This window comes from Bactrocera oleae, chromosome 2 (assembly GCF_042242935.1).
Source record: "Bactrocera oleae isolate idBacOlea1 chromosome 2, idBacOlea1, whole genome shotgun sequence".
In the NCBI taxonomy this organism is placed as follows: domain Eukaryota; kingdom Metazoa; phylum Arthropoda; class Insecta; order Diptera; family Tephritidae; genus Bactrocera; species Bactrocera oleae.
This window is the reverse complement of record NC_091536.1, coordinates 20,021,956-20,038,500: the sequence shown is the minus strand read 5'-3', so window position 1 is coordinate 20,038,500 and position 16,545 is coordinate 20,021,956. Positions and strand designations below refer to the sequence as shown.

At 32.3% G+C, this 16,545-nt stretch overlaps 1 protein-coding gene across 1 annotated transcript in view; it reads left to right on the top strand.

The window, feature by feature from the left end:
• Nucleotides 1–1,632: 1,632 nt before the first annotated feature.
• The window catches only part of LOC106622497 (box A-binding factor), a 138,536-nt gene continuing 123,623 nt past the window's right edge, over nt 1,633–16,545 (top strand). The window contains exon 1 of the mRNA XM_070110886.1: nt 1,633–1,659. The gene's annotated coding sequence lies outside the window, so the exon portion shown is untranslated. The remainder of the gene's footprint in view (nt 1,660–16,545) is intronic.

Sequence of the window (16,545 nt, the reverse complement as noted above, 5' to 3'; positions counted from 1 at the left end):
AAGAATGCGACATTAATCTTATTTATTACCTGATTGGCCGTCAGTACCCCCTGTACCGTAAGTTTACGTGCCACCACGCTTGCCTGCCTCCCAGCTGGAGAGAAGCACTATTCTAGCTGCTGGATCGCCATCTTTAGTAGCGAACAGCATTTTTGTCGCTTCGCTGTCAGCTACATTTGTATATATATATGTGTGTTTATGTGTGTATACATAATGCTGTTAAAATTATTTACAAATGCACCTTAGATTAAGTAGAATTATCGATTCAATGTTTCATAGGCTACAAACTCGCAAAGCTAAGCAAAGTGAAGCGTCAGTAGCGAAAACGAAGGCAGCATTTTTTAATATTACAATAAAAAAAATAACTCGCAATCAGCGTGATTTATTTGTAATAATTTTTACAGTAGCTGGCACTACTGAACGCAACCTCAAAACTATTTCATTGATTGCTTGGTTAGTTTGTTGAGAGATTTTTGTGACTATTGTAAATTTTTATTTATTTTTTTTTTCATATATGACATATTCTTTAATGAACTTTTAGCCAAATTTTGGCATAAACTCTACACAACGCGCCAAAAAAACAAGCTGTCTTTGCATATATATTCCCGATAGCCATCAAAATTTTTTAAATTGAGCAGTGAAAATTCATTTGTTGGACATGAATGTGTATATAGCCACACCATTATTCGTTTTACAGTGCGTGAGTCTGAGGACCTAATCCTAATATTTTTTCTTCAGAAAATGTTGCACAAACTAAACGGCGTTGAAACTGACATTTCTAGCGTATTTTAGGCATTCGTGTTGTAGGCTAAAAATGCGCGACTAAAGAAGTTATAATATTAGAGCGCTCCCTTCCTTGCTTATATGTATGTCTAAGCCTAGAAAGATTTATGTATTATTACTTATATACATATATGTATATATATAGACGTACAAATTTATATATCAGCATGCCACAGCACTCTTGTCAGCATATGTAGAGCAAATATTTGCCGCGGGTTGTGCGCCTGCTACTTGCCACACGCCCACTGTGGCGCACCCAAAGCGCTGCTGTCAGTTTATGAAGCACATAAAAGCATGTGCGCCTATATATTTTGTCTTGTCACAGTTCGTTTTTTTTTTTTTTTGTTCTATTTGTGTGTACAATTGTGTCATTTCACTTGTGTGTATTTCACAGCGATTGTGTTTGCGCTTTTTTTACGATTCTCTACGATCTTTTTTCGCAAATTATCTAACAAGCGATTGAGCGATTGCAATCAAATTTTCTTTGCCGCACAAGACTATCTCAACTATTTGAGACATTTCTGTTGGTTTATTGATTTCGATTTCTGGTGTTGAAATCGAAAGGCATGCGAGAAAAAAATTGCAGTTATTAAAGGCAGTAAATTAAGCAGAAATATCACTGTGTGCAGAAATCTTTGCCATACTTCCTAGTTAAGTCTCTTTTTGGGAGTGCTAGCTTTTTGTCCGTTAACTTTTTAAAAATAATTGTAGCTGGCAAGATTTATGATATTACGTATTAAGTTAGCAATAAATACGCTTGCATTTATACCATATATATAGTTTTTATTTTTTATAAAATACAATATTAGATTACAAAAAATAATAATTTACGTTTTGTAACTCATTCCAGCGCCCGAATCGTAACTGAAGTAACAGGTATTTATGTCTAAATATTATTTCCTCTTATTTCTTATAGATATCTAACACTGAATGCTCTAAAAGTTTTTTATATTGCATATATTAAGCGCCTTTCCAGTGTCCATTGCATATTTTCCGATCCCTACGCACAGTTCCAAAAACTCTTTCCCTCTTATTTTAATAAGTGTAAAAAAAGAATAACATATAGGTTACCATTTTTAAGTGAAAGAGTTTCAAACTGGATTAACTGTGAAATCAGCTGTCAAACTAAACAGATGTGTTTAACTTTCATATATAGCATACATTGGGAAAAATATTTTATAATATTTACATAAATGAGGTAAAAAATAATATTGGACGTAATCCAAATTGTTTTATGATATTGCTAACTCCAAACTCAGCATTTCAAATTTCAGCCCGCTATGAAAAATAAATCTATAATGTCATATGACAATCACATTATTTCAAACCTATTTACCTTATTTCGGAAGTCAAACCTCTGTACTAATTCGCCCAAAATGTTCCCCTATCAGCACGTGCTCTGTCCGAATACTTCAACCTACTTTGAAGAAGACGTTTTATTTAAAATAATCAGCATAGATTTCGTAAAGTGAAAAATACTCTAACAAATTTACTTAAATTTGTGATCCATGTATCACTGGATTTGAGGGGACATAAGTGACGGATGTTATATACACTGACTTTAGCAAAGCTTTCGATAAAGTACATGTGTCGTATATAAGCTTGATCTTATCCTTTCAGTCAAGATTTCTTCAATTGGTGTTTTCTTAGCTTTATAATAGAATACAACGAGTGATATTTAATGACACTCTTTCAAATTCAATTAATGTATCTTCAGGTGATTCTGTTCTCGTTATTTATCAACGATATCTCTTCTGTGATATAATACTCAAAAATTGTAATATGTGAAGCTTTTTAAATCATAAATGAAAGGTTTCTGTTTCAAACAGACTTGAAAAATGTGTTCTGCTGTAATACAAATGATTTTCCACTAAATCTAAAAAATGTTAGACGATGTGCTCCCGTAGATCTGTGCACCTTTCTTTTTAGATCTATAGATCAAAGCAAGTTTTTAACTCTGTTGTAAGCTTAATTTTTGTCTTCATATTGATACCATGATTTAGGATTCAAAAAATTTTCCTAGTTTTGTTAAACGCTGATCTAAAGAATTTATACATCCGTTTATTAATTAAACTCTTTTTACAACTTTAGTTAAGCCTATATTGGAACATGGCTCTGTAGTATGGAATCTTAGTTACCAAATACATTCTGAAAAGTAAGAGTATGTTAAAAAAAACTTGTTACATTTAGAACTAGAGCATTTGTGGGTTAAGACTACCTCCATACACAAGTCGTCTTTTCTCTTATCTGAAGTAAAGTTTAATATCCCGGTTCGCTTTTTTTTTTGTAGATCAAACTTTGAACTAAGCAAACCATTCCGCCGCATACGCCATAATTTTTATTCCCATTCCTGCACATTTGATTTTCTTGAATTATAGTTAAATTTATATAAAACATATAAGAAATAGTTATATAAAAGTTAATGTCTGATGTAATTGGTATACCTTTTTTATCTGAAGATATAGAAAAAACTACCATAAATGCTGAACGCCTTATGATAAATAAATAACTGAATACTTTTTAGTGCTACACGTCAATATTAAACCATCAATTTAGGAGTCGCACTTTTAGTATGCGTATCAGATCTAGACACAAAGAGACTGACTGTCAACTCACCGCTTGAGAAACCTTGTTTAACCACGTTAAACTATTGTAATTTTTCTCAAAATCCGTATTCAAATACTAAACACCAAAAAATTTGCGATATTTTTTATGTGTTTGATTTGCAAAAAAAAAAACTTTCCTCCTTCTTCAATTAAGACGACGTTGATTTTCAGGCGAAGCAGCACATTTTTGTATATAGAAATTGACACAAAATATAAAAAAAAAAAACCAAACATGAGAGTAACTGCAAAAATTAGCAGTAACTATAAAATAAAACCATACGTTTTTATTTCTACGACTTCTAAGATTTTTTACCACCATAAAACACAACACGTACCAGCCACCGCAACGGGCGCCGCGCACCGTGGTCGATAAGCCGTAATTATGCACACAATAAAATGTGGCAAATTATGCGCACCTGCTTTTGTGATTTTGTGCCGATTGCTTTACCACTGCCACGGTACTTTTGTGGCAAATGTTGAGCGTTTTAGTAGCTTTATCTTCTAATAGCCAAAGGCGTTAATATTGCAGCGCTGTCGCTGATCGTCCGGTTGCCGCCGTTTTTTTTGGTTTGTTCTTATTGTTGTTGTAGGCATTAATTAAGCAATTATAATAATTACCAATGTTTGACACACCGTTATAGCGGCAATAATAACAACAATAGTCGCGAAGCAAAATATTTATAAAAGGGGCAGCGAAAGTGCGCGCGTGCGCCACAAGCTCAGCGTTAGCAAGTGTAACGACGCTGTGTGGCATGTAGTAAAGCATGCTTACGTGGTCTGGTAGCAGATCGTTTTAGCTTACACTTTTCACTCACAGAAAATAGCTTTATGCTTTTTTTTATTTTATTTTAGTGGTTAAAAGCTTTAATTCATTTAGTATTAATAACTGCCATAAATAAAAGTTAATTGTGTGATTTGAATTTTACAACGCTTAGAGATGTATTTATTCATTTATTGTATGAAAAGGTGGCAACATTACGTTTTAAATAATTTACAATTCTCACTAATTTGAACTGCTCAAAAAAAAAAAACACAACAGCAAATGATATAGTGCATAAATTCAATATTCAGAGTTAGAAAGAGTTAACTTCAGTATTTGAGTTTATTTTTTTTTAGGTCGCTAACAAAAACTGATCTTATTCTATAGACACTCGTCGCTAAGAACTGTAAAAAATAAGTTCTTAGACAGCTCCAAGAAAATATCTCCAAGTATGAGCGCTTAATTGTAATGAGAAAGTCCTCCGTTTAAAAGAGATTAACGGTATATATATATATATATATGTATAAATATAATATTCATTATTGTTTGACAATGAATATCTCGTAAATGCTTAACTCTATTGAAAAATTAAATATTAATTGGAAACTCCGAGTAACAAGTAAAAACAAAATATTCAATTTTCTGACTATATACATATATATTTAATTTTTGTGTTTCTGCACTATATTTGATTCTATCTGTCGTGAGAAAACATGAAAAGTTACAAGTCATTCTTCAGGAAATTTATGAACATTAAGTTAAGGGAGATTATATTGAATAAAAAAATATATTTCGTACCATACACATGTATTTTTTCATTTCGAGCGCTGACACTTTTCAACCAACCTGTATAATATTCCTTGTAGCACTTTATCTAGAGTTCACTGGTTTCGATTTTTTAAGACTTATTGTTGAAAAGCTTTCGTAGTAGTTTAATGTAATGGAAATCTGCAAAAGGTTTATTTTATAGGAGCAAAACTATGGGCTCTATGTTTCTTGATAATTTGTTTTCGTTTCGTATTTATAATAATATAATTCTTTTTTGTGGCAATCGCTTCAAAGTATTGCCAAACAACGCACGAACGCAATCTTAATGCGCTGCCAATGACGACTTCTTCAGTAGCTTGCGCACAAGCATTTCGATTTCATTCAAATTACAATTAAAAGAGATTCGATATTACTAATTGATTACACTAACACCATTACTCAAACCTCACAACGCGGCGAAATGCTGAAAATTGTTATTTATTAGCTTTAATCGAAGCAGTGAGCGGTGCAACAACTGAACATACATATAATTATCAGAAAATAACAAAAACAAATTGACGATGCGCCAATTAATATGCCGCGCAAGTTATAATATGCGCATGTGTGTGTGTGTGTGTGTGCCAGTTCAATAAGAAATTAATTTCATAAAAAATTTTGCAACATAAAATATTTATATCCCGTATGCTTAACTATCTTAAGTATTCCGTGTAAGATGTTGCAAGAATGCAAAAAGCTTGAAAATAGGCTAACGAAATTGAAACTGAAAGACATAAAAATGCATAAAAAAACCTAAAAAAATAGTAATATTTGGCTTTAAGCTAACACAGCGTTGAGGTAAATGAGAGATAAGGCGCAGCAAAGAGAGTTCAGCCAACTTTAGTGCTTAAGTGCTGAGCTATATTAAATATATACGCATATAATTGTAAACTGATATGCAGCCAAGCGCTTATATGCTATGGATGGATATGCATATTTGTTTCTCGCTGGCATATGACTTACAACACATCAACAGAATGCAGTAAAAGCAACAACATGCAGTTGTGTGCATATGTGAATCTAAAGATATTAATAATATGCACATGTATATTGCATGACAAAAAACTAGCTAGCTATGGACAGTGGGTACATTTAGCTTAAAATCAAAAAAATGTATTAATATTTTATTGCTGCCAATTTTTAAGTTCTACAAATGAGCATGTATTGGGAGTAAACGATCAAGTTCAAAACATGCACTTTATATATCAAAAGCCCGTTTTGACGCAATTAAATGCATTTCTTGAATTTTGTCCATCAACAAAAGACTAGAAAACTACTTCGAAATTGAAATTATTCGAAGTATTAGCGAAATTCTGTCCGCATCTTAAGCGCTTACCACCAAATATGCGCCACTGTGAAACGCAGCGTTTACTGTTAGACTCTTGCCTCAGCGGCAGCGACGTGTAGTGCGCAAGAAATGTGGCTTCGGCGGGCTTTGCCGTTAAGCAGCCGACTGTAAGACATACCGCTTTATAATTAGAGCAGAAATTCTGACGTTTCCATTACAGCTTTTTTATTGCACTTCTTTTTTCACTTGTTTTATTGTAATTATTTTGTTTTTGTTTTTGTTTTTGTTGCTTTACGTGTCTGCTATATTTTGCATTGGCAGGTATTATTTTTACAACAACAATAGCTACAGCTGTTTTTGTATAAAATGTGTTGTTGCTATTGTTGGCGCTGCGGCACTGCCAGCTGGGCTAGGTGTCTAAGTGACGTTTTGATTGAGTGATTGGCAAGAAATAGTATTACAAATTCCTGTCATCGTTGCGCTATTTTTAACGTGAAACCACTTACAACAAAAATAAGTATTAACACGCATAGCAAAACAAAAACACAACAAAAACAAAAACAAAACCCAATGAATAACCATAACAACTACCCACAAAGGAAGACATGCAGGCACGCAGGAAGGCACTCAGGTGAACCATGAATGAATAAATGAATGAAGTGAATAATGAACATATAAATGAATGAATGCGGCATATAGCGTAAATTAATATTTCACACTTTTGTTGCTTTTGTATGCGCACATTTAACTTTTGTTGTATTTGTCTTTAATGAAATTGGAGTCAGCAGGCGCAAAATGATGCAAGTGAGTACAGTGTGAGTTGCAGTAATAGTTTTTTTCTTATTTGCATTTGTTTTTGTTGTTATTGCAGCATTTATATTTCATTCATTCATGAGGCGAGCAGCATTACAATAAAATAAATATGAAGCGCAAAGAAAACTTTTCGAAAGAGTTAACGGTGTTGCATTACCATCTCGCATATTATTGCAAACACCAACAAACATACGAGCATGCATACGCACACACACACATTTGCTGGCATGCTACACTTGTCGGCCGCACGCATGCATTGCCGCTTCAAGCCGCCGACAACGCCAACGCTGCGCAGCCGCCACTTTGAGTGGGAAAATGTGAAAATGCGCATGCAAGCGTTTTTTCCACTTTGTTGCACTTTGCATTTGGCAAAATATCAAACAACAAATGTGGCAGCTGGATTTCATGATAGCAATCGCAAAAACAACAAAACACTACAAACAAGCGCTCAACGCACAAAACCTGCGTGTGGCTGCCATGGCGTATACTTAACTTTTTTCCTTCTTTTTTTTTTTGTTTTTTTGAATTCTAGCAATTTTATGTGCGTTGCCTCGGCGGTGCGTGGGTGCCTTATTGCACGCTGCAGATTTCAGCTGGCATTTGTGTGGTCGTGTGTGTGCGCATTGCGCAGCATGGTAATTCAATAATGCGTCTAACTACCTGTTGCAATCAGCAGCGTCGGCATCAACGACTTCAACAAAAGTGTTGCAACAGGTGGCGTGTATAAGTAATACTCACTCCTTGTCGCTTTTTTTTCACGGCGGCTGCAAATGAAATTCAATACAAAAATATATGTGAATGAAGTAAATTGCTGAATGAAAATGTTGTTTTTGTTTTCTTGTGTACATAAACGCTTTTATACTGCTTGAGAATATTTTGATTTCGTTACGATATATACATATGTACGTTACTTGTGCTTGCCACTGTTTAATAGAGATTATAATTTTCTGTCATGCTCCACTGAGCACAGTTTTAATTAAAGTCTAAACTGTAGCATTCTTTTTTTATTGCGATATTATTTTTTTATTTTTTGTATGTTAATATTTCTCATTCTGCAACTGCATTGACATAAAATATTGAAAAATATAATCGATTATTTTTATAACAAATTTAATCATCAGTTATTTGTGCTATATGCATGCTTTAGAGAGTGGTTATTTTACCATATTAATTGATTTGCACGATCATTTGCAAACCTTGGCTGGGAAAGCAAAAAACAAGAAAAAACGTAATCTTAAACTACACCGAAGGTACCTTCACATGTGCATTTCTTACAGCAACTGTACGCATAACTAATCCGGAAAACGTAACCGGATAATGGCTTACATCTACTGAAAAACGTTTACCCAGCTCTTTCTAGCCATGTAGTGTGATATAAGTAATATTCAAGTCGACTTAGGGTTTTAATAAGGAAACACGATTTTTTAACTTGGTTTGATAATGTATATTATATTATGTTTTAGTGATGCGTTCTAAACAAAATTTTCTGAGATTTTAGTATTGCCTTAGATAATAATTCAATTTTGTGAGGATATGTTTTCAAATAAAAAATTTGTTCATTCAAATATATGATTTTTATACAGTTTAAGGTTAGTTTATATGGCATTCAATATCGGTATCGACAAATTAGAAACTTCTTGGAGGAGAAAAAGGTGTGTGCAAAATTTCAGAACGATATCTCAAATGCTGAGGTATTAGTTCGCTAGACGAAAACATCGACGGACGTGGTTAACTCTATCGCTATATAGGGTTACCTACGTTTCCTTCTGAGTGTTATAAACATCGTGGCAAACGTAATATACGTATACCTTGTTCAGAGTACAACCAATGAAGAATGACCGCCGTTCAAACAGATGACATTGTACTAAGTATATGAAACTCGGAGGAGAGTGTAGGCCCTTTCTGCCCTTCGGCCACACCTAGTTAGAAATTTAGAAATAAAAAAAAAAAATGATTTTTATATTATTTCCTATATTCATATTTCCTTAGGTTATATCTTTTAAAATAACATACTAAAATTTCAAATCAATATTTTAAATAGTTTCTGTGTTACAGTCATTTTAAGGGTAGCCGCGCAGCTCAATCTGGTTCACTAGTTTATTTTCAAACGCGTTTTTCCCCAAACCACATTTTTCGCAAATTGGGTTTTTTTTATTAAAAATTTGGGGTAAAATTCAAACTTTTTTTAAAACGCCGCCGTTTTATTAAATTTTGATTTTTTTTTTTATCGTAAGTCATAGTACGGACAATAGCTTCTAGGTTAACGAGAATTTTTTTTATTTTTAGCTTTCAACCACATAGAAGACCGAAGTCATAGCAGTGCAGAACCTTTGTTTTAGCGCCGTCAGATATCTTTTATAATTTCAAAAAATATTAAATTTTATTTCAAAAATGTCTCTAAACACTGAAAATTTCAAATCAAGCAATACAGTCGTTTTGTTTTTTAATTCTTAAAAATCAACTTTTTCTTAGGCTGTCTTACTAGGTGTGCCTCTTAGTATAATATGTTCACACAGTCGGTTTATAGGGGTTGGAAAAGTTATGGATCGCAACTATTTTTTGAAAGGTCACGTATAATTAGCAAAATTTTCGATTTTTGTTTTTTGGAACTTTAGTAAAAAAACACTTGCTTTCGAATATGGCAAAATATTTTATGACTTAGTTAACTTAAACCAGCACTTCACAACAGATTTCTTCGAACCGAAACCGATATTTACTTTCATTTATCTATTCCGTTAATTGCGCGTGGCATTTCAATAAAAAAATTTGTTTTTGCGTTTATTGATTAGTCTGTTAGTAAAATCTCGTATAATTTCCAAAATTATAAGGTTTCTTAATACAACTTAAAAATTATGGCATGAGGCGGTAAAGTGCATACTTAATGAAATGTTAATTGAAAACTCTTGCAATATTTGCAATATTTATCAAAACTTTTGGACAAACATACACTTCTGTAAGAATGCCTACTGACCACTGCTCATACCATACATTCGGCCATCTACAATTGCAAACTCAATCAGTACTTAATTAATATTTCCTGCCCGTAAGCACGCAAGTGCATTAAGTCGGCGCAATTTGCGCAACAATAAAGGAAACTGAGTTATTTTTTCCATTTTGCATTAATCAGAGCTTAAATTAAAATGCCCACTAGCGTTCGTATTTCATTTTTTAAACTGTTACATTGGATTCTATTTTTTTTTGTTTATTGAATATGGTTGATTGAGCGACTTTTCAAGATATTAGAAGTCACAAGATCATTATGGGTAAATGAGCGATGTTAAAATAGAATACGGCATTTTAAAATAATACTCCTAAAAATACTAAAATATAAACAGCTAAACTTTTCTAAATAAAACGGTTGTAGTCTTATTATTTATCTATAGGAGGCTGATTATCTATTTAAACCTATTTAGGGTGTACGGTTGACGAAATATTTCCCAACCAGAAAGTTACAAGCCACTGTCGGCATGCCTGTCTCTTCTCATTATTTTGTCTACCGCTGAATTTCTCGATGGTGTGGGTACTCACTGTAATATTTAATATTTAATATTTCTCTATATTTCTGTATTCAGAAATCCATAATAGATGAACGAAATCGTTTTTTTTATATTACTAAGCCACTCCAGGACTAATAATATATTATGTTATTGTTTGCAGTACTGCTTGACTACAACTAAATATTATATTATATTATACAATACGGTCTTTAGGATAGTATTGTATAACGTTAAAGATTTATTAGAAGCTTTTTTATATAAAAAAAACCGCAACTTTAAGTAGTTATGATTACCTTAAATTTTTTTAGAAACAGATGTATATACTCCGCCTATCTTTTCGTTTCCATACTCTTTTATAATTATTTGTACTTGCTATTTGATGCAACGCTCCTCAATTACCGTTAAAGATTTCCCTTTTGTTTTGATAATGCTGCAAGCGAAGAACTCAGCGAGGTTTCAAATGTCCAAGCCGGTGAAACTCGATATATAATCTTACAGATACAAACATACATCGCTACCTTTAAGCAGTATTATTGCATTTTTATTTTACTTCTATGAAATATAGTACATAGTTACATCTTAGCCATGATTACCATAAAATATCTCCTTTGATTTTTTGTCTATGCAGACAAAGAACTCATTCAGATCATATTTACCCTCTTGGCGCTATTATTGTGCCTTTGTTCGCATTTCTATCGGTCCATTGTCTTGGTTGCGTTTTGTTTTAAGCGGCTTTTGTTTTGATTATTCGATTATTTTTATTTTAAATGGCTTTAAATGTGTCATCATCAATTTTTCTACGCTTAAATGGCAACAGGCCAGCATAAAAATATTGAGTACGTTCCATGTGTGCGACGAGTCATTTTTTGCATTGAAAACCGAAATCAAAATTCAAGAGAGATAAATCAAAACTTTGCTTATAAAAGAGTTAAGTCTTCATGTAATTCATATTTCACATAAATATAGTTTTCTTTCATATTATACCTGACAGCTAAATAAGCGCGTTTCACACACTTTGTTCAGAGCATAAAAACAGTTAATAACCCAAAAAGTGTAATTTTAATGATGATACTATTAGAATGGTCTACAGTTTAGAATAAGTATATAATATATAATAAAAACTTCAGTAGATTATTATTCATTTTGTGAGTCGTCAAGAAAATAAAGCGAACTCAGAGTAATGTTTTTGTGTTGATTTCAGTAATTGCTTATTTCTCTTTGAAAATGCAGTTAAAAACTCTTTTTGAACAATGCTAAGAACGAGTTTGTGGGTAGTCGAAAATTAACGACAAGCATTGCCCAATAGTTTGTGAAAAGATACTAATCCCTTAAGAAATGTTTCTTTGCGAATAAAAAGTTGAAAAACACTTAATTTGTTGTCAATATTCTTCATTATTATACCCTGAACATGGTACTTGTATATTAAGTTTGCAAGGAAGTTTGTAAAACCCAGAAGAAAACGTCGGCGACCCTATAAAATATATATGTATAAATGATCAGTGCGACGAGCATAGTCGATTTAACCATGTCCTGTCTGTCTGTCAGTCTGTCTGCATAAACGCGAATTAGTGTGCTTATTTGTCCGAACTGTTTATATCGGAACACTATGGCATATAGCTGCCATATAAACTGAATGATCGGAATCATACACTTGTATGGAAAACTTTTTCATTTGACTCGATATCTTCATTAAATTTGGAACGAGTTGTTATCTAACGCAATTTTCGAAGGTATTGTTTAGATCGTATCACGATAGCATATAACCGTCGTACAAACTGACGATTGGAATTCAGTTCTTGAAATAAGCCTTTTATAATTGTGTAGGGTATTATAGCTTCGGTACAACCGAAGTTTACGTTTTGTTTCGTTTTTTTTTTTAAATTTGCTGAAATTTCATTTCTCAAAAGTATGGCAACTCTTCTCAAATATTTCTCCAACAGAAATATTTTTTTACACAGCTTTCAGTTTTAGTATTTTACTTATTTCAATAAAAGGCTTGCATACAAAATTTATTTAATAAAGGTGGCAACCTTCTTTAGCAATATTAAAAAAATCAGTATTTCTTCAATTTTTTTAGTTTTACCCTTTGTAGTATTTAATTTATTTTATTAAATAATTTGCGACGAAAATTTAAGCAGTTGGCAACCCTATTTAACAATTATTTTTCCACAGAAGCAATATTTTTAAATAATTTCTAGTTTGATACGCGTTTTTTAATATTTTATTAATTTTATTAAATAATTTGCAACGAAAGTGTTAGCAGATGATAACCTTATGCGAAAAAAATTTTTTCAAACTTTTTCACTTTGATATCTACATTAGACCTTTTAACAATTAAACTAAAAATTAAAAATTCCCTTAAAATTGCCACACAGTTTTTTTGCATTTCACTTATATGTATATATGTTAAACTAACAGGATATTACATCGAACAATCCATTAAAAAAATATTTAAATTTATTAAGACTTCATTGCGACGTTGCTCTGTCCTGTTTTTACAATCACACAGATGCTGTCCATCATACAACTCGAGCAAAGTATTATTTTTAACCCTAACTTTGACTTATTAACCCGAAAGTTAGGGTTATTTCATTCCACAGTTAGCTTTAACTTTTACAAAATCGACTTTAGAAATCTATATTAGATGTCTGCTTTACATATATTTTTGTCTAGTGTTTAAAATATCGAAAATTACTTAGAAAGATGATAATAATAATATATGTATATGTACAATAGCCAAGTGAGCGTTAACAACAGTGTGAAATGTTATTAAATGACAACATTTTAAAAACATATAATATCATAATGACACGTCCATCTGCTGGAAGCACACACACGCACACACCTACACAAATTGCAACACTTACAAGCACACATATCAAATCGTCAACTGTCTTATTAAAGTATTTAATTGCAGTATTGAAATGTAGCGCATCGAATGCTCATTAAATGTGTGTATATGTGTGTTTATTATTGATATATTTCGCTACGCCCGCCAGACGACGTCAAACATAAAATTATGCATTAATTGCTGTCATCTTGTTGATTTGTTATTTTTATTGTGACAGCGCTTTTTGCTCCAGTTCGATTTTGCCTGGGTGGAGGCAGCCCAAAAACACATTTACCGTACATTTTGTGGACGACCCACGCGTCGGCGCATACTTGTGAACGCATATGAGCGCCTGAACACATCAAGCGGAGTCACACACACACGCGAACGGTCAGTCGAAGAGTTATACATGTGTGCAGATATGTTGTATCAATTTGGATTTAAAGTTGTTGTCGTCTCAGTGTGGCATGCAATTAACGCGCGGCTGTCAAGTGATTCTAACTGTGTTTCTGTGTGTGTGCGCAAAGCTTTTTTTGACAGCTAACTAGCGCAAAAAATCGTTTAAATATATATATATGTGTGTTGGTTATTAGGTGCAGCAGCACAAAGCAGCAGATGGACAGGCAATTTAACTGATTTTAACAGAATTCGAAATCATTGAAGCGAAATGAGCTGAGCGTTAAGTTGTCCGTTGCATGCAGTGACTGATGGACATACTGTCAGTTGACACGCCCGCACACACATACACTCACACTCACTCACTTGAATTGACTTGAGTTGCTTGTATGTACTGTTTTCAATTAAATAACCCTGCTGATTGCTTGCATACCGCTACGGTTTTCTATTTATCTGCGCTTTGAAATGTTGCTCATGCGACTAGTTTTGGTTTGCTTCTGTGCGATTGTTTTAATTTGATGTTTTGACAGCGTTCATTTAATGACACAGTGCCTATTTGATGAGTTCATTAAATAAATAGGTGAAATTGATCAAAATCTATAGTTTAATTTATATAGGAAAGAAGTAAAGAAATTACCCAAAAACTTGTTCTCAATGATTTTGCCACTAATATACCAAACTGAATGCATACTGTTTTACTGCGTGCTCTTTTTGCTATAATATTGTCACTCTTCATATAAAAATTTTAAATTTATAAAAAATATTATTAATAATGTCAGGAATATGTAAGAAGAAAATGTTTAATAACGAGATATATATTTTTTGTTGACAGTAGATATTAAGCATTATATTGACATATTATATAAACACAGTCGAATTAGTAATATTTCAATATTCGCTTAGTTGGCAACTCAAGCGAGTTGAAATGGTAATTTATCAAAAATATAGAAAACAAAGTTGTATCGACATAAATTTACTAAAATAGCAAAAATCAAATCTGCGACAATTCTTTAATGACGGAAAAGCCAAAATACCTTTATAAAAATGAACTACCAATTATACCTAAATCATCTTTCAAACTTGACTTACTGACTTAACCTTACCACGTGCATGCCATAGTATCCATTTTGGCTTAAAGTTTAGTTGAAACCTAAAATACCCGCTTAGCTCCGAAACAATTTTACTAATTTAAAAATTTCGAAGAGTATTTTCCAATATATATACATTCAGTTTATATTCAAAAAATCGACTGTTTGAATTGCCGAAGTGTATATAAACTTTTAAACTAATTTCAAAGAGGTTATAGTTGGTCAGATCTTACCTATATGCAGACTAATGCTGGCTATTAATATTGTGAATACATTAAATTGTATAAAATCTTTCAAGTATCACTAAAGCCTTCATTAGCTGACATTTTTATCACAACTGCTCCACAAGCAATCTGTGTGTGTGCGCTATTTTGCCCAGCCCCATTTCTTGGCTGTTGCTTTTAATCGCTGCATTACACTCTATTATCTAATTCACATTATTTTTCCTGTTTATTTTTTCTTGTTTATTTTATCATTAAAATGCACTCATGCATTTATCAGCTAATTATGCACACGCCCACAGAGACGTGTCTATTATTGCCCCATACTTGTATATGGCAATGTTCAGTATGATTAGTGGCTCCATATTTATCGCTGTGCAGTTATACAAAACAATTTATGGTTGAATAAATATTGTCTATATTAAAAACACATAAATTTGTTAGAATATAAATTTTTAGCATTAAAATGCATTATTAAGCTTGACTATGACAACAAGTTCGTTGCTTAAGTCTTTAATATTGTTTGTGGTTACACACTGTATCATTGCTAATACTTTAAGAATGTGATGTAAATGAGAAAGTGTGTAAAAAAATGTACAGAAACTAAATTGGGGATTTGTTTAAACTAAATTATACCGTTAACTGCATATTAATTAGCCAAAGGCTGAAGTATATTTTAAAAAAATGAAGAGTGAGTAAAAATGTATTTCGTATTTTCTTTCTGCCAAATTCAAACCCAGCTATTAAGTAATCTAGTGGTTTGTTTAAGCGCTCACGCAAAACTCCATTAACGGCAATATTATTTAAGTGAACGTATTTTCATTACATAACTGTATTTTCATTGTGATTAAACTATCAACTGCATTCTAATGGAGCACAATTCTAAAAACAGTATTCAAAATAATTTTAAAAAGAAAAAAATATGGTACGCAACTACTTGCGTTATATTATTATAAGATCCGACGTCTCTGATAGCAGAGTTATTAAAAATATTAGAGTTATTGTGTGTAATTTCTGTCTTACACGAAATTTATACATAAACATGTGTTGAAATCAAACGGAAATTTACTTGGAAACTATCAGTCTAAAAAATATATTAAAACAATTCTTGTAATAAAAACTATTATTGTAAAAAAACGTACATTAATTTCCATAATAGTGCCTATAAAAGCACAGTGGGGTTTCCACATTCATATTTTACATATTTCTTCCTTTTCCAGTTTGATTTACAACTCATAGCATTCATTTCACGGTGCTCTTTATTATTTAAATGCTTAGCGGTTAGCGCGTTAGTTCATTATGTTGCGCTTTGTGTGTTTTTAATCCGCTTTTGCTTGGCTAAAATTGATCTGTTTGTTTGAGCTATTTTTAGACAAACACTTATAAAGAGTATATATTTTAGGCTGGCATTCAGTCAATTTGTGCTTTTGTGCTGCTGTTACTTGCGCCAAATGCCATT